The sequence below is a fragment of the Paramormyrops kingsleyae genome, chromosome 9 (assembly GCF_048594095.1).
Source record: "Paramormyrops kingsleyae isolate MSU_618 chromosome 9, PKINGS_0.4, whole genome shotgun sequence".
NCBI classification, from domain to species: domain Eukaryota; kingdom Metazoa; phylum Chordata; class Actinopteri; order Osteoglossiformes; family Mormyridae; genus Paramormyrops; species Paramormyrops kingsleyae.
In genome coordinates, this window is record NC_132805.1 from 4,319,670 (window position 1) to 4,340,028 (window position 20,359).

The 20,359-nt window shown below is 42.8% G+C and overlaps 1 non-coding gene across 1 annotated transcript; it reads right to left on the reverse strand.

Moving 5' to 3' along the window:
• Positions 1-20,234: 20,234 nt before the first annotated feature.
• Positions 20,235-20,309, reverse strand: trnan-guu (transfer RNA asparagine (anticodon GUU)). Its single transcript has one exon. It is a non-coding gene; the product is annotated as a tRNA-Asn (tRNA).
• Positions 20,310-20,359: the final 50 nt, after the last annotated feature.

Sequence of the window (20,359 nt, forward strand, 5' to 3'; positions counted from 1 at the left end):
AATATTAATGGGGCTGTGCTGCAGTCCCGCTGCTTGCTGAGACGTGATTACAGAGAAGCCCAGTAAGGCACGGGACAAATACATTAATACAGAGAGGGACTCGACAAACTTTATAATGCGTCTTCATCCCCACCTAACTGCATCCTAATAGGGGTTTAGTACAGATCCACATCACCTCTGAAGGGTTCATGTCTTATCTTGAATGAACTAAAAGCTGAGACCCTGACCTGGAACGCCTTGAGAGCCTCGACAGATAAGAAGTTCTATCTGACCTCGTCTCCTGCATTGTTTCTTAGGCGACAGTTAGGCAAACTCCTTTTTAAAGCAAAGATATATAATAGCTAATGTCTTTGTAATTAAAACTCAACCTTTCCCAGGCCTGTTCTGCTAGAAAGTGCCATATTTACATACACATATTAAGACCTACCTCTAAACCTCTCATCTGTCTTCATTCCTGTCTGTAAATTTAAGCTATTTTTTATGAATCTGCGCAGCACCGGGAGACACGACAGAAGACAATATTTGCTCGTCTTCCTTTCCCCCCCGAGCAGCCTGTTTTTGTACTAATAGTATCATGCGCTTGCCACAGCAAACCCCCCAATTCAAACACAAATATGATTATGCTGTAGCTGTTTCTGGGTCAGTAAGTTAAATAATTCATACGGTTTATTTTTAGACCAGTTTGTTCCCAGTTTACGTGTCGTCTTGTGCTTCAACATGCTGTGTTCCCATTTCCCCTCTCTCTCTCTCTCTCTCTCTCTCTCTCTCTCTCTCTCTCTCTGCCATTTTACTATAGGCTTCCATTTGACCTAATAAATGATGCCTCTTAGGGTCCTCAGTGCCATAAAAGAATGCTCTTTTTTTTTCCTACGGTAAATATGGAAGCGTGGTACATTTTCCTTTTATTACATTTCAGCCGATCCATTAATCAGCCCGAGCTAGATCTTTGTGCCATTTGGATGATGCCAAAACCATGGAATCTCAATAAATTATCAGGAAAATCAAAGAGCCCGTAACTGCATCGTACGTCTTACGTGCACAGAATCCTTCCCTGATTTTAGCCCTTATTGTCTACTGCTGTCATCTCCCTCATTCATCTCTTTCTCATCTCCATAAGTGTCCCCGGTGGTTAAAGTAATGGGGGATTTTAACCGGGACTAAATATCTGAAACCTTCTTCCAGACGCATTTTTTATTGCGATACTGCAAACATGACAACTAAATATCCTAATTCGGGGTAGCTGGGAATCTTGGTTCGTGGACAAGCCCTGGGTTTATTGTGGCTCTGGAGGCAGCGAATCGATGTGGCGAGTATTTCAGTTCTCTTTGTGTCTCCACAAATTGCGCGTGTGTGTGCGCGTTCCGTCAGTGCCCTGCAACATTTTCGGGTGGCAAAATATGCCCACAAGTCAAAAGAAATCAGTGTTTGGCACCTTCCCTTCTCAGTGCGAGTCAGTATTTTGAACCAGAGATGAATCTGGGGCAATAGCGTAAGGTACAATCGTAACGTTCACCTTGACTTTTTTTATGTGCCCGTCGGGCCAGCTAGTCCCATAACAATAATACAAACAAATATTACAGTCAGAGCGCTAATATAAACATGCTAATATAAATGAAAATTAGACCCATTTGTCTGACCTCATAATTAAAACATGAATGTGTCAACAGCAGAACAGATTCCCATAAAAGGGAATGATGAAATGTAACATATTGAAGTTACATTTTTACTTCACAATCTCCCAATGTTGGTTATATACTAATGCAGCCTTAATGTCTACACGAAGGTCCCTATTAATCTCTACATTAATAATGTACATTAAAAGGGCGGGCGCTGGCCTCGCTGTTGTGGTTTTCCATAAATTCTGCGCGGTTCTCGGGAAGTAATGGGGCTAATTAATCAACTTCAAATTGTGACGGCATGAATAAAAAGGCAGAAGTGGACATAGAGCGTCGGTCCTCGAAACACAGCTGGAGGAAATGAGGCATTCGGAAGCCGTTCCTGAGCCGTCGATTAATCACCATCCCCGAGAGACTCCGGCATCATCAGCCACCTGGGAGGTGAAGCCCGTGCCTCAGGCCCCAAGAAGTTCATCACCCCGGCACCCTCCAGACCCGGCAGTCTGCGGCGCATCACTCATCTTCCCGTGTCCTCGGGCTACACCTCCCCCCCCCAACCCCCACCCCCGCCTCCCTCCGTAGCGCTGTGGCTGCCTCAGCTGATGGGAGACAGAAACACCTGTTAGCGCACCTGGTACGCCGCCGTTCCAGCGGCTGCAGGGTTAATTGTTTAGCCGTCATTCAAACTCCTTGTGACATAACTGGGACTTCAACAAGGCTGTTCGGCACCTGACGCTGCTTCCTACAGACCCGCTCTGCATCCTGACATTTACCGACGGCTTTATCGACAAATTAATCTGGCATCGGGCTTTAATTCCAGCTATCAGCATCCAATATCTTACACTTAATGTTGGTATCATAGCTAAATCATAGCACACATTGTTCCCTATACTACATTTTTTAAAGGATACACCAGAAATATCAACACCGACCCTGAGTCTGATAGACTTTTAATCTGAAGGGCAAGTTTCCAAAACCCACTCAATCCATTTTTTGATGTTCGTGAGATATGACTGCTAATGACAGTCTTGCAATATATGACTGAGTAAAAAGTATTACAAAGTACAAAATAATGTTAGCCTTAGAAAATCACAACATATTGGTAAACATATCAGTATTGGCTGATATTTGTTACAAATTAAGATATAGGTATCAGTTCAATGTGTCAATCTTGGCTGATAGTTCAATTTTACCAGTATTCAAAGTTAGCAGCACCAGAGCTAAAGGCACAACTACTAGGATAACGAAGTTGATTGCCTTGGACGATCAGCAATTTTCTATAGTGGAGGAAGAGGGATTCCATCAGCTCATTCACCATTTACAAGGGGTCTCAAAGCCCCGGCCTGCACCATGTTTATAATTCATTATTTAATATGACCTGCCATTTTCCACAGAATGAAAAATGATATAACATCATTCCGCTAATCTGCAAAGGCAAACTCACCCCGTGACCATTTCCTGTAATGTGTCTGACCTTTTTTTTTGTATCATTCATTAGTTGTCTTTTTGACAGTTTAAAACTGGCATGTTCTGCCTGCTTAATAGTAAATATTAATGTTCTGAGATTATGCTTTCTTTGCATTCTGTCAATATTGTGTAGGCCTGGTTAAGTTCCATTGGTAATGTTTATGAATGTTTTATAGTATAAAAAGGTTTTAATTTAGGTTATGAAAAATAATTTAATAATTGAATAATCAAATCATGTTAGAAAGTAAAAATGTCCCGTACATCCATTCATTCCCCCAATAACCTTAATCAAATGGCCTAGGGGCCAACAGCTTATACCCCAGTTCATTACCGTCTCTGTACCCTTAGACAGAGACGTAGAGTCTGTTAATTAGTGCACCTGTTTTCATCTCCACTTTAAACACTGGCGGGAAGACTCTCTGTGTTTAGCGTTGATGAAAGCAATAAAAACAGGTAGATCATGAATATTTTGTATGTACCTGATTCCAACTCCCGCTTTTTACTATTGGACTATGGAAATTTCATCTGGATCACTGATGTTCAGTCAGAGCAGCCTGTTTGCTGAAAAAGTGGGACATCTGAAGGGAACGAAGGGTCGGCTTTCACTAACATGGACTCTGCCTCAGTCTGGACTTTTGGGGATACCTTTAAAAACTGAAATAAGGGGATACCTTTAAAAACTGAAATAAGGGGATACCTTTAAAAACTGAAATAAGGGGATACCTTTAAAAACTGAAATAAGGGGATACCTTTAAAAACTGAAATAAGGGGATACCTTTAAAAACTGAAATAAGGGGATACCTTTAAAAACTGAAATAAGGGGATACCTTTAAAAACTGAAATAAGGGGATACCTTTAAAAACTGAAATAAGGGGATACCTTTAAAAACTGAAATAAGGGGATACCTTTAAAAACTGAAATAAGGGGATACCTTTAAAAACTGAAATAAGGGGATACCTTTAAAAACTGAAATAAGGGGATACCTTTAAAAACTGAAATAAGGGGATACCTTTAAAAACTGAAATAAGGGGATACCTTTAAAAACTGAAATAAGGGGATACCTTTAAAAACTGAAATAAGGGGATACCTTTAAAAACTGAAATAAGGGGATACCTTTAAAAACTGAAATAAGGGGATACCTTTAAAAACTGAAATAAGGGGATACCTTTAAAAACTGAAATAAGGGGATACCTTTAAAAACTGAAATAAGGGGATACCTTTAAAAACTGAAATAAGGGGATACCTTTAAAAACTGAAATAAGGGGATACCTTTAAAAACTGAAATAAGGGGATACCTTTAAAAACTGAAATAAGGGGATACCTTTAAAAACTGAAATAAGGGGATACCTTTAAAAACTGAAATAAGGGGATACCTTTAAAAACTGAAATAAGGGGATACCTTTAAAAACTGAAATAAGGGGATACCTTTAAAAACTGAAATAAGGGGATACCTTTAAAAACTGAAATAAGGGGATACCTTTAAAAACTGAAATAAGGGGATACCTTTAAAAACTGAAATAAGGGGATACCTTTAAAAACTGAAATAAGGGGATACCTTTAAAAACTGAAATAAGGGGATACCTTTAAAAACTGAAATAAGGGGATACCTTTAAAAACTGAAATAAGGGGATACCTTTAAAAACTGAAATAAGGGGATACCTTTAAAAACTGAAATAAGGGGATACCTTTAAAAACTGAAATAAGGGGATACCTTTAAAAACTGAAATAAGGGGATACCTTTAAAAACTGAAATAAGGGGATACCTTTAAAAACTGAAATAAGGGGATACCTTTAAAAACTGAAATAGTCCTTTTGCTTTTTTAGTCTTCCGTATATGAGTAAATGAATATAGTACATGATTTATTTATGGTTAGATTTTATTGGTTGTATTTTTGCAGTGAGGATATCAACAACGAGTCCTTCCTCAGTGCTAAATGTAATCTATACGTGAAATTTCACATATAAACATTTTTTTGTTTATCAGACTTGCAAATGTCTTGCAAATGCCAGAAGTATAGAAAACCGACTAATAAATCAGTAGATTAAATTCATACATAAGCATAATCTACACTTATAAATTAATACTGTCAAAACCAAAAACATTAAATCAATATTCCCTAGTGTACATGATGCACTGTGTGTTTATTAGTGTTGTAGTTCTCGAGACCGGTCTTGGTCTCGAGACCGGTCTCGAGACCAATTTTTTGTGGTCTCGGTCGTGTCTTGGTCTCGACTCTATTTGGTCTCGGTCTTGTCTTGGTCTCGACTCTATTTGGTCTCGGTCTTGTCTTGGTCTCGGACATAGCAGTCTCGATGGGATGGGGAAAAAAAGAGAAAACTGCACATCCTCACAGAACAGTATCATTATTTATTACGCGCCTCAATTCAAATGCAACCAGTCAGATGCATCTATTTCAAAAACGTTACATTTTATACATTTTCTCCATGGACACTGCCAGTGCTTCACAGTCCACAAACATCATACACATCGTATCATACATCGGCAAAAAAATGTCCGAAAATGTCCGCGAAGTCTATAGCATAGTTATAATTCAAATAAATTAGGTATTTTACATTGATTAGAAAGCACGGTCTTGGAGGTGCAAGTCAATCTGGAGGCTCATTCTCTTCAATTCAAAGCAAAGGATCATTACATAGCTGTATTCATAGCTTACCCGAGGCCTCTGTCCCTGGTATAAGAGACTTAATATGAACATCTTTCTGGTACATCCCATCTCTTTCCCTTGACGAGGTCTGATAAAATGGTTATAGGAGAGGATTGCTGAGAATATTATTTTCCATCAGGTCTCGTAACTATGACAAATCTGGGAGATTTTAAATGAGAGACATATGGACATACGGACAATATAATTGAAAAGATAACATGAATTTGATTTAACGAGTAATGACACTTTACAGCAATGCCTTTTTTCTCTACAGTTGATCTGGGTAATGTGATGTCGATTCTAGCCCTAGTCTGTTTTCGGTCTTGGTCTTGGTCTCTACCAGTCTTGGTCTTGGTCTCGCCTTAGTGTGTCTTGGTCTTGGTCTTGGACTTGGTCTTGGTACCCTCAAGTCTCGGCAGTGTCTTGGTCTTGATACCCTCCGGTCTCGGCAATGTCTTGGTCTCGGTTTAGGCGGTCTTGACTACAACACTAGTGTTTATATAACAAAAAGTAGGTGTTCAAGATGTTTACTTCACAATCCACCAATGTTAGTTATAAACAAATGCAACCTTAACATTTCCACGAAAGTCCCTTTCAATCTGTACATTAAACAATATACATTAAATGTTTTTTTTGCTATACCATTTAATTTTTCAGATAAATTATCCTGAAAAATAGTACTGAATGCTGAATGAACTGGTGTTGACTAAAACGACGGCCAGTTTTAAGGATCATTTAGCTTCTTGCACATTGTCAGACCATGACAAGGCCAGACAGCATGTTTTTGGTGTCTGCTGATCTTCCCGTAGTCGCCCCCCCTCTATACCCTGGGGTGCTAATTTGCCCCAGTTCACCCAGCAGGGCTAATGCCCCCCAACAGCAGTGCGGTCAGTAACCATGAAGCACCCAGCCTGCAGTAGCCACGTCACTGGCCTCATCTCAAGGTGGAAGGGCCCGGTCAGCTATGAATCAGTAACCATGAAGCACCCAGCCTGCAGTAGCCACGTCACTGGCCTCATCTCAAGGTGGAAGGGCACGGTCAGCTATGAATCAGTGACAATGGAGGACCCAGTAAGCGAAGGGGTCAGATTCCCAGGGTGTTTACACTTTCTTAGGTGTATATATATGCCTTTCTCTCTTTATGTCAGCGCTGAGGCAGGCAGTATGCACACCTTTCTGTCATTCTTTATGGGTGTGTGTGTGTGTGCTTTTCTATGTGCTGGTCCCAAGTCCAGCTGCCTGCCCAAGCATATGTCAGCGCAGTGCCAGGCAATATGAACACAGTTCTGTCATTCCTCATGGGCAAATCGGGGCAGTGTGCAGCTCGGGCTGCGCCCGCGATCGGAAGGTCGCCTCTTCAAATCTTGATGCCGGCAGAGTGATTTCATCACTGGGCCCCCAAGCAAAGCCCTGAACTTCAATCGCTCCTGGGACTGGTGGGACTGGTGGGACTGGTGACCCTGCTTTCTCAACTATTTACATCACTTTGGATAAAAGCTCCAGCTAAACAAATAAAATGCAGTTGTGTCCCAGGCTCCAAAAAATCACAGTGAAAGCGGCGTCCAATGAAAACAAATTCTGTACGCCGGCCCCAAACAGTGTAGCCAATGAAAACAAATTCTGTACGCCTTCCCCAAACAGTGTAGCCAATCGTCTTTGACAGGCAGGTAACCACGTTTTCTTATTTCTGTTACTGATATCAGTTCCTCTAATGCAGGGATGTCAAACTCCAGTCCTGGGGGGCCGGAGCCCTGTGTAGCTTAGTTCTTTCCCTGTTCCACCACAAATGATTCAGCTGAGGAGCTATGTGGTAATTAGCATAGGAAGGTGAATCAGGTGTGTTAAATGAGGGGAAACCCAAAAATGTGCAGGGCTCCGGCCCCCCAGGACTGGAGTTTGACACCCCTGCCCTAATGCATGTTCAGATTATTTAATCGGCATTGTTTCTCTGAATATTCTTTAGCTTTTTGGAATCATTTGGCTTTGCAGCTGGTGGGTCCCAACAGCAACATAGTGCAAGAAACTGCAATAAAGAATGGAAAGGGAAGAACCTATTAGTCTTAGTAACGCTTGGTGGGGACCGTCTGTTGACTACACAGCTAGCATGTATATTAACCAAGCACTTCAGCATCAAAATCCAGAAACATCACTGCTGCCGTACAATAAAACCACAGTGCAGGTAAACTATTTCATCAAGTATCTAGTTAAATGGTACAAACTGAATTCAGTTTGTATTAGAATTGTCTAACAAGTATACAATAATACAAGTATTCCATTCCATTTGCCACTTAATATTAGGTTAGAAGTTTCTTAGGGGGTGTTGTATCCATTTTTTCATCAGTTTGGGAAATATCAGTCACAGAGTGTTCCTGAACCGCGTCTTATTGCAATAACAGCATACAATCAGTGTGTTGTAACACTAATGTTATGACATGCCAGAAATGTGCATTTATGCAATTGCCCAACATCCATCAAAAATTTAAAAACATTCCTTTGCACACTATTGTGCTTCAAGTCTATTTAATTGCCTGTACACCGTTAAGGAATCTGATTACTAAGCATGTTTGGTCCATTTAAAAATATATCGGTCTAAATATGTGGACCACAGATTAAAAATCTGTCAGACAGCGAGACTGTATGTTTAAACTGCTTTACCTGCATTTCAGTTGCTTGCTTTGCCGAATGAGGTTTAGCAGGAGAGGTCGAAGCGGCCACGCTTTATTGTGCAAGCAATGTCTTTGTGTGCCCAGTACATTAGCGAGGGTGAGCTGGCCACACTGACCTTTCTGAGCGCAGCAAAGACCTTGGCCACCCTCAAGCCACCTTTGCTTGTAATTGAGTTCAAGGTAAGTGACCCCGAAAGTGGGAAGACCTGGGATTAAGGTCACAATGGCAGGTAAAAGGGGACAGTTTAATCACAGCTGAGAGTTAGAAATCACTGTGCTCAGTCTGACTGGGTGGTCCGGCCACGCGCTGTCAGCGGGGTGAAAGGACGGTTGCCAGGCAACGCACATTTAAAACGGGGTCCGCCGTGCATTTAACCTCATTGCGAATCAATGGAAACAGCGGCACAGCTAATAACGAATGAGTTTGTCTTATTGAGGATACGCATCATGCTTTCGCAAGCTGTCATTTCAGCTTATTTCTTCTTTACAATCATAACTCGATATTAAACCTGCTTTGGTACTTTTAAGAAAGGATCTCATCTAATACTTTTAATGAAACTGTCAAGGGCCTTAATGCTATAATAACAAAAACTGGTTACCTTGACTTTTTTATATATTAATAATTTTCACGACTAATTGGGCAGCATTAAATGACTGCAGGTGTCACCTTAATTAACAATTAAACCTCATTAATTGTAATTTCTTGAAAGGTTTGCTGTGTTCTGTCTCCCTTAATGATTCTTTGACCTTGAATACATTTTGGTTTATCAACTTCAAAATATAATTTTGGTTATTAACTGCCTGGATTACATTTACAAGAGGAAATTCAATGTATTCAACAAAACTTCTTATTGTATTCTGTCTGGTACACATTTTTATCTTCCCTAAGCATTTTTTTCTCTCTTTAATTGCTCTTACCTTGCTTGAATCAAGGTAGTTTAATTCAAGGTTTCATCCTGTCCTGTGAGGCAGAAGCATTTTTTCTGCAATATCCGAAACAGCGCTGCATTCTGACACTATCTAAGGATTATACTTGCACTCAGAACTGTTTTTTATTTCAGTATCACTTGGCTTTACTGGGGTTTAATTTGCAGAAATATTTAGGCACCTCTTGAGGTTTTTATATAGATATAATGCATATTGATATATCTATTTCCAATAATAAAATGTCACGGTCTGAACGGTGACTTTCGTCTGCACCAGAAATTGTTTCAGTCAATCATTGATCCAGTCTGACAGACAAAAGGACACTTTATAATGAGAAACAACATAGGAAAAGGAGAAGAGGAAATAGTAAAAACCACATATAACATTCGTTAATGATATACGATTCTTTCATTGTCTAGACCACGTTGTTAACCTGCTCCTCCCCTCATTTTATTTCTCTTTCCATCTCTCCTTCTCCCACGGCCAATTTATTACCTGTCATCTTTGACCTAAACAGTAACCCCGACCTGAAGCACATCCCATTTAGGCCAAAGGATTTATTTAGGAAATAAATCACTGATTACTGAATGCCTCCAGGGAAGAGAAGGTCAATGCCGAGCAAAGGAGAGAAACTATACTACAATAACAGTAGGTTTAGACATGTAGCGGCAATGTTAACACAGCGCGTGATGCATGCAGGTGATGTCTGCCGCCGGAGCTCACCCAGAGGATGTCTGCTTGACATGTTTCAGGCCACGGCGGTAACCTGCGGCTCACGCCTCATCTTCCCGCGGTGCTCGCAGATGTGTAACGACAGGCTGATGGGCCTGAAGGAGAGTCACTATGACAGCCCAGAGATCATACGCAAGCAGGAGAATATGATGCAATAGAAGGACGGCGGGCAGGATGAACACTGAGTGCAGCTTCACTAGACATAGATCAATATTCATGTAATACGGGATATTCGTTGGTGAGGCTATTTGAGGGAAAGTCAAATGGAGCAGCATCATACTTCTCAAGTATTGTGAGCTTAATTGCATTGTATCGTATCATGTCCATTGTAGTGACGAACAACAAATTGAACAGGAAAACTATAAATTAAAGCACAGCCTCACCAATATTTAGGTCAATTTTTTGAGCTAAAACAGAAAGGAAATTTTATACACATTTGGATTGAGGGAGCAGGACTGAGTTTCTGTGTTTGTTTTGTCAAAGTTGTTAATTGGGTGTCGCTGCCCTTTCAACTCCAGAAATGTCCCTCCAGCCTTGCATGACAATGGCACATTCACAAGGACTAATCTGTAGATCTTCACAGAGATATCATGCCTACTGTAATGCAATCTTATATTAATATTCATTAAATGGCTCAATTCCTTAGTATTTATATATTAACATTCCCATCTCAGCCTGTAAGCATACATTTGACCAATAACTCTTGTGTTTTTAAAAAGCTGCCCTTCTGTAATTAAAAACGTTTCCTCAGTTCCTGTTTTGACCACAACCCCAATGAATACTCATAAATGTTACTCTCCATGGAAATCTTTATCTGGTCAGTCTTGTCTTCAGATATACATGTCTATTGCTGCGATAAGAATTCCAGTTAGCTTCTGTCCTGGTAAGACACAGACGGACACTTGACTTGACCTGACTTGTTCATAAATGACTTTAGACTTAACTCAAACTCCTGGATGAAAACTCAGGAACATTAAATCTTTCATAATTTGATGGGGAGTTGAACAGTTCTGCAGGAGCAAAGTCTTTCTTTTTACATCCCTCCCTGATCCTCCAGGATTTAGTGATTCTGTGATCACAGAAATCAGGCAAACTTTGCGATATAGGCAAGAACTGGCAATTTTTCAAATTTACTGCAGCTTTCTGCGCATTCATGTGTGTTTTTTGCTAGACTGCACTGCAGATAAAATGAGCAAAGCAAATACTGTACATCTCATACAGAGCATAGATAAACACAGTCTACTTTAAAAACAATGGGCACTCGGGGAATTAAACTATACATGTTTCCATCAATGTACAGTGGTACCATGGAACACAAACTTAATTTGTTCCAGGAGGCTGGTAGAGCTACAATTTCATGGAGGTTCAAGTCAAATTTCTCCATAAGAAATAAAGTAAATGAATTAAATCTATTCCAGACCCGCTGATGATTGCCTATTTAAATTTATCTACCTACCTAACTAATGATAAAAGGCATCAACAATCAATATAAATCTAATATGCACATGAAAAGACACACATAAAAAAGCAATAAACATGAAATAAATGACAGTTTATAAGCACTTTACCTGAGGTGAGCTGATGGCAAACTGAAAGTGGCAGGTGGAGAGGAGGAGGGACAGAGCGGTTATTGTTTGCAAGCGGAGACGCGACTCCATCTGTACAAGTCTTAGCAGGTCTGTTTCATCTTGTCATGTTCCGAGTTTTCGTTTAAGTTGTGCCTAGATCTTTCTTGACTGACCCGGTTGAGGTCTGAATTGGTAGAGTTGAACGCGTCGCAACCCACTCAAGGTTTCGGAGGAATGGTCGACTTCCAAGATTTCAGTTGAGGTACGAGTTGTCCTGTACTGAGTATGACGTTAAACTGCATCCGGCCCTGCAAGTGGTCCTCCAACTTGCAGAGAAACACATTTTTTGGGGGTTGGTGGCGGGATTGGCACTCCAGCCACCGTAAAACAACTCAACTGCTTGATACAAACAAGCACAATACTCTTCTGCTCACCGCAGGAGTAGCTCTGCTGCAGCCGTCTGCAGGAAGGCTGCATGCACCATGGAGGGGATGGAGGAAAGTCTTCGTGATCCCCATCCCTGGACAAGTCGAAACCGTCGGAGAGCTAATAGGGTCAGGCCTGTTGGGGACCGCGGCTGGTGTGGTGCTGAGGCATCGCCTGATGCATTGAGGCGACCCATTGAGGCACGTGGAACGTCTTGCCTCTCCGGCAAGATGACCATCTTCCTCTGCTGTCAGGGGAGCTTCATAAACTCAGATCTCTGTAGGTGGGAATATCTACTTTCGGTCTGGTCGGTCTGATATGTCGGGCTGCTATACTCAGGGAGTAGCTGTTGCTGAGTCGGATCGGCTCCTTCCGATGGTGCCTGATGTCACTCCTTTCAACGAGCGTATCATGAGGCTCAGGCTAAGGCACTCCTTGGGTATCTTGTCTGTTGTCTCAGTGTATGCTCCGACCACGGTGAGTGATGACTCATTGAGGGAGACATTTTACTCGCAACCTCGCACTTGGGTGTGGCTGCTGACTCTTATGTGATGTGGGAGACCTTCCGTGATAAGACCCTGAAGGTTGCAGAGGATTGTGTTGGTGTTGCTGATGCTCCCAGAAGGAGTTGTTTCATCTCGCAGGGCACCCTAGATATTATCGAGAGGAGTCGCAGCACTCAACTTGGTGGCAACTCCAGTCTGTACCGGGAACTGAGAAGGACGGCTGTGAGGGCTCTGAGGGCAGATAAGGAGGCGTTTGTTAGACAAATCTGTGAGCAAGTGACACACCATCTGTGGTCTAGTGACCCACATCGAAGCAGTAGAGGAGTCATAGAGGAATCGAAGCATTACGCACATATGAATCTGTTCCTTGGAGTTACTTGCAGTCAGGGCAGGTGATGGAATAGTCCTTACGGATGACACTGCAGTTGTGACCCACTGGGCCAGCTACTTTGGGCAGCTGTTTAAAGCTGACCCTCCAGCAAGGATGTTGAACATCTCTGGGTCCATGGCTCTCGAAGCTGACCCTCCAGTCAGCTGTGAACCACCCAATTTCACTGAGATTGCATGGGTGGTGAATCAGCTGAGGGTAGGGATGGCTACAGGGATCTGTGGTTTCCGGGGTGAACTTCTCCAGGCTGGTGGTAAGGCTGTCTTCCTGGCATTGTAGGCAATCTTTGCTTCAATTTGGGAGTCAGGTATCATCCCAACTGACTGGAAAACAGGACTTGTAGTCCCTATCTGGAAAGAGAAGGGCAATCGCCTGGATTACTACAAGGGGATAACACTGCTTTCAATGCCGGGTAAGGTCATCCTTAACAGGATCCATGATCACTTGCTTGCCTGTCAGCGACCGGAGCAGTCTGGTTTCACGTCTAAGAAGTCTACCATTGACTGTATCCTTGCACTGAGGATTCTCATCGAGCAGAAGCATGAATATTGGCAGAGGTTCTTTGCAGTCTTTGTCGATTTTCGTAAAGCGTTCGACTTAGTCGATCGAATTGCCCTGTGGGACTTTGCGGGATCCCCCGGAGTTGCTGGGCATCATGGTCGGCCTGTACAGAGTGGAGGGAGAACCTCTGCGTTCTTTCCAGTTCATTCTGGGGTTCGCCAATGGTGTGTTCTTGCTCCTACTCTGTTCAATGTTTGTATGGACTGGGTGTTGGGCAGGGTCATGGGGTCCAGCAGCTGTGGGGCATCCATTGGTGAAGAAAGATTTACTGATCTTGACTTTGCCGACGATGCTGTGATCTTAGCGGAGTCAATGGAGGCTCTGACTGGGACTCTCGAGGGACTGAGCGAGGAGTCTGAGTGTCTGGGATTGCAGGTGTCTTGGTTAGAGACCAAGACACACCCATCAGTAGTGTATCTGTCTGCCGGGAGAATGTCGACCTTGTAGAGAGATTTACCTACCTCATGTCTCTGGTGACTGGACCAAGCCAAGGGGACAAGTTGGAAAAAAAAATCGCCAGACTGGTTCAATGTGCGACTTGGTCCAAGTTAAGAGGTGTTCGAGTTCGAAGGTACTACTATATTTGACTACACCAGAGGTTGGAATAACTCATGGCCAGACTTCCGTAGACGCTTTAATAATACAACGTAGGATGTCCGATTCTTGAGAAATCGTTTGAAGAGAATCGATCGACTCGGCTTTCAAATCTAAATGAATCGAACTTTGTGTTATATTCTTAAAGTATCTGACAAATTATTATATAACAAAACACACAGAAACCTTTTTAATTCACTTACATCTGCTTTTCGTAGAGTGTTGTAGCCACGTTGCCTTCGGTGCGTGGTTCTGAGTATTTCGGCATCTTCGGTTGAAGCGGTTACTCGGCAAGACTCCTGAGCCTCATAAGGCACGCTATAGTCATTAGATTCACTTCAGTACCGAAATTCACCGATTGTGACCGATTGTATCGCGTGCTCATTTTCGTGCATAAAATACATTCTGTGCCACAAAAAGCATTACTTAATGACGAAATCAATTAATGCCTTGCTGTATTTTGTTCACAGAAAGACAAACTCCAGTTACATTTTGTCCACAAGCACAAAAATCAAAAGTAATGTTTAATTTTGTGCACGGAATTGATATCAGCACCTTGCATGTCGTGAACAGAAGGCTGAATATATCTGCTTTCGTGAATGAAAGAAAGTCATTTTGGGGACGAAATCCATTTCCTGAGTGACAGAAGGGTAAAATACAGTACCTGGGTGAGAAGATGAGACGTGCCGCCATGCCCACAACGTAACACACGAACCTGTACCATAAACAACTTAATAGCTCACTGACGCTGATTTGATTTGCTGTTAATGTTGAATTGACAGTTTATTATATAAAATTCCTGAACTCATTATTTTGCCGAAGTCATGATAATTTTCCCCAGATAAAGCAAAGACACAGAACCCCACAAGTTGCATCACAATTTTTGTAATGTATTTGCAGTGTCTAAACAGAGAACCAAGGGGGATATGTACTTGTTTTTGATTAATGATTCCATACTCTAATAAAAGAAAAAAATCAGAAGGTGACATACACTGGCCCATATACATAAAGCCAGGCCAAGAAACTAGCATTTCTACATGATACTATTGCTGACGCCTTTGAACACATGTTGGATTAATGCATTTTTAAGTTGTTTGCACTAAGAAAGTCGAAAAAGTGCTGACAATACTCACTGTTTTATCATTTGTTATTGGCTTCAAGCTTTAATCTGTACATAAGGCCTTGTTACCCTTACGCCTTTGCTACTCAGAGAGGTAATGCTTCCATTAAAGCCAACATTAAGTGAAAATTATATTTTTTCTTTAAACAGTGTTTTCTTTCTTCATTCTGAATTTGAGCATTGTGCTTAAATAGTATTGTGATTGTGATTCTTACACTATTAACCCTTATTAGTTGTGACATTAGACACAATTCAAAAGTAAAGAAAGCTATTGGAATATTAAGAAGTTGGAAGCAGACACCAGAGTCTTGACTTGGACTCTGATTCAAAGACTTCACTCAGACTCGTCCCTCAGAGACTTCAGACTTGAATTGGACTCTAATTCAGACTTGACTCAGACTTGCATATTGCGACTCATGAACATCTCTGTGGTGGGATTATCGTTGAAAAGTGCAAATCCATTTCACATATGGAGGATTAGCATGGCCTCCTGCTTCAGGTTTGTCTCTAGAGGCCTGGCCAGATGTCCTGTGATGTTCGAAGCAGCAAACTCAGCTGACACACTTGGAGGGTCACTCGCCAAACATGATCCACCATTTCCACTGCTGGCTGCTGTCTGATTATTCATGTTTTCTTATTACTCTGGACTTGAAGGGATCTTCTGAGCTCGGTCACAACATACAGTGAGCTCCTGTGCATTTCCTTCATAGTACTGAGCCACCCAAACAGAAACCCACAGACAGCCCAGTGCTGAAACAGAAGGATTCAATGTCATTCTGCGTCAGATTCAACTCTAAGCTCAATTCGAATGGCTACTCAGAGGTGAAATTAGATTCAGCCTTCATAATACTTTCCATAATCTAGAGATGACGAAATAAACCAAGATGGCGATGTTCACCACAAAAGGGAAACATTTCTTATTGCTTCCCATGTGCTGTTGCTTGTCTGCAATCCACCTCCGTTATACGGCTCTCCGTCTCCTCAGAAAGCCAATCCTTTCCTTCCCCTGTCTCACCTTCCCCAAGTCCACCTTGCCTTTTGTCTCCTCTCATCCCTGCCCACTTCTCCCTCATCCCTCACTGCCCTTTCCCTTCCTTATTCTGCGCTCCCCTTCCGCCATAACCGTCCGAGCCTCTGTCTCTCAACAGCGGGGCCTGTCAGGGTTTTAGGAAACTGCTGAGCTGTGAAATTGCACAAATTGCCATTGCTTTATGTTTGGCCTGGCAACAGGGGGAGAGAAAGAATCAGGGAGAAAGAAATGGGGGGGGGGGGGTGTATTTTATGCTCCAACACTTCAGCTGCCCCATTCCCTTTAATGCACACTTTTAAACCTTTCTTGTTCCTCCACCGCATTCCCTCTTGAATACACCAGCTCACATTTTCCCCTCTCTGCTGCCACAAACATAACCCTTGAATGTACTACTCCCCCCCACAACCCTCCCCCTGCCCCCCTCCCCCGCCACCCGCGGCCTCTGTTGGCCCACAGCTCCTCCACTTCGCTTCAGCGTCCGGGTCACTACACTTTAAAACATGGACTGGCAGCCGCTGGAGCGATAAAGACCTTCAGGCCTGGGGGAGTACTGCCCCCCCCCCCCCGATAAACACAGCACCTGCCGCATTAAGGTGAAGAACAAGGTGAAGGCCCTGTGATTGTTTGCAACAAACAAATTTGCTTTCTTGTCACCATTTCATTGAGCACATCAGTGCACCAGCCCTTTCTGTTCATGCGTTCGCTGTGTAGCTCTAGCAAATGGATTCTCAACTCATACAATAATAAGTCAATGTTCTGCCTTGTTTAAAAAGGCTACAATGAACATTATGATCAACAATATTTGCTCTTGTATGCATATATGTATGTATTTCACATTGTTGGGTAAGATTCTGAATCTCTCTCTCTCTGCATTTCTCTGCTTTAGCCTATCAATAAATCAAATAAACAATCAATCAAACCTTTATTACAGACTTAGGGTCCAGATAAAAGACAGACAACTTCTGACATCTTCTGAAGCGTAGCACATGCATAGCTTAAAGTGAACATGTTCAGCTAAAAATGTTAAAGTACTCCGTAAAGAGACTATCTCATAATTTACTATATGTTTCCCTCTTGTGGTGAAAATGAATACTGCAATGTGCAATGTGCGTGAAACGTAACGGTAGATGCCAGCATATACCGTGTGTGTGTATCTGGCGTTTAATTGACGCTAAGGTTTACCCCCAGGTAACGCAGTTTAGGTGGACGGCTAATTCACCAGTAATTGTCTTCATAAGGACCAGAATCCAGATAACTGGATTCTGAATAGGAAAAAAATATATGCTAGTACATTTTCTGGTAGTTGCGTCACAAATTTCCATGATAATAGGATTCTGTGATAATTGTTTAATTTAAATCCTGCAGAAAGCTTATGGGTTCAATTTTCCCAGAAAAAGTTTCTGTAGATAACTTTTGCGTGCTTTTAAAACGGTTAAAAGTCACTCTGAATAAAAGTGCAAATTAACCTAATGAGAATTTTAAAACCACTGGATTCGGCTGTTTCAGCCACGGGCCAGTTTTTCCATCAGTGCTCAATAAGCGGCCAGCATAGTTTAACAGACGCACAATATTGCAGCTAGGCCTATATTATTTAAATAAGTTTTGTTTGAATATAAATTATTTTAAGAATGACTTATTTTTTAAATAAACCATTTCTGTAAATAGTTGTCTACATCAGATAGCTTTTTTGAGATACCATCTTACATTTTTTTAAAAAAGGAAAGGCCAAATATTTTTCTATGCTGGCCGGATCTGGCACGTGGGCCGCCATCTGCCGACCAACGCGGCATAGACCAGCTCCTAGGTTCCCTATTCGACCAAAAAGAATAACTAACCTATGCCGACTGGAATGGATTTAACTCATTCCCTCCTGCCGTGGATAATAAATAATTATCGGTATACTGCAGTCCCAATGACAGCCACACGGCGGAGCTCTGGTGTAAATAGAAGGAAATTTGTAGTCTTTTGTATGTTTTGCGTTTTAATTGCCGATCGTGATAGGTGTATGAAAGTTTGTAGTGAAACTTCGTAAAATCGATGGAATGTGCTGAGTAGTATGCTGCATACTGCCTCCTCATTAATTACTGTGGTGTTCTTTAATGTGTATGCTTTCATTCAAAAACATGTGAGGTATGGCGAATTTACATTGTATTAACACAGAGGATGGGGCAGGTCTGGGCGTCCTCACAGAGGATGGGGCAGGTCTGGGCATCCTCACAGAGGATGGGGCAGGGTTGGGCGTCCTCACAGAGGATGGGGCAGGTCTGGGCGTCCTCACAGAGGATGGAGCAGGGTTGGGCGTCCTCACAGAGGATGGGGCAGGTCTGGGCGTCCTCACAGAGGATGGAGCAGGGTTGGGCGTCCTCACAGAGGATGGGGCAGGTCTGGGCGTCCTCACAGAGGATGGAGCAGGGTTGGGCGTCCTCACAGAGGATGGAGCAGGGCTGGGCGTCCTCACAGAGGATGGGGCAGGGCTGGGCGTCCTCACAGAGGATGGGGCAGGGCTGGGCGTCCTCACAGAGGATGGGGCAGGGTTGGGCATCCTCACAGAGGATGGGGCAGGGCTGGGCGTCCTCACAGAGGATGGGGCAGGGTTGGGCGTCCTCACAGAGGATGGGGCAGGGCTGGGCGTCCTCAAAGAGGATGGGGCAGGGTTGGGCGTCCTCACAGAGGATGGGGCAGGTCTGGGCGTCCTCACAGAGGATGGAGCAGGGTTGGGCGTCCTCACAGAGGATGGAGCAGGGCTGGGCGTCCTCACAGAGGATGGGGCAGGGCTGGGCGTCCTCACAGAGGATGGGGCAGGGCTGGGCGTCCTCACAGAGGATGGGGCAGGGTTGGGCGTCCTCACAGAGGATGAGGCAGGGTTGGGCGTCCTCACAGAGGTTGGGGCAGGGCTGGGCATCCTCACAGAGGATGGGGCAGGGTTGGGCGTCCTCACAGAGGATGGGGCAGGGCTGGGCGTCCTCACAGAGGATGGGGCAGGGTTGGGCGTCCTCCTAGATCAGGGGTGTCAAACTGCAGTCCTGGAGGGCCGGAGCCCTGTGTAGCTTAGTTCTTTCCCTGTTCCACGACAAATGATTCAGCTCAACTGCTTTCTGGTAATTAGCACAAGAAGTTGAATCAGGTGTGTTAAATGAGGGGAAACCCAAAAATGTGCAGGGCTCTGGCCCCCCAGGACTGGAGTCTGACACCTGTGTCCTGGATGATGGGGCATGGCTGGGTGTCTTCCTACAATAACAATAGTTATAACTATGTAACAGTACATGAAGTACCAACATATACATAGTGTGCAGACTCATGAGTACAATACTACACTGTTAGTTAAGCTACTACACGTTTTTTTTTTGTTTTTTTTTTTGTATTCAGCTACAGTGATGACATGGAAATATCTACAAACATTAACAGCTGTTATATAGGTTTCAGGTGGGCTCATAAATTACAATATTCTACGTGGCACTTTAAATAAATGTCATTAGCTGTCTATACAGATAATTAGTTAATATTTACAGTAAAACAGTAGATGCCCGCAATAGCTCTGGCAACAAGTAAACACTGAATGTGAACATGCATTGAACAATATACCATGACCCTGCAGCCCATAATCGCACAGCCATGTAACGTTACACGTTTAAAAATATATATATATAGCGTAATTTTCAGTGTGCAGACATAACGTGACCAGTTGTGATATGTTTTAAACTCTTAATATGCAAATTTTAAAAATCACTTCGTACAGCATCATTTCCCGATACGTAGTCTACTCATCATTTCTCCAAGACGCACGACCACCCGAGGAGCACCGCAGATGCACGTGCCGTACGTAATAAAATGACAGATATCAGCAATTAAGATGAGAATAAAGACGTTTTATCAGTTATTATTCTAGTGGTATTCAAAACATATAAAATACGAATAAAGCAGCAAAGCTAAACGCATTTAAACCAAGGAGAAGTAGCAATAAAGCACCCGTCTCTGAGTGGGATCGAACCACCAACCTTTCAGTTAACAGCCGAACGCGCTGGACCGATTGCGCCACAGAGACCTTGGCACACGTCTTTGGCCTTCTTATATGTGGGGCTAAAACCAACGTGT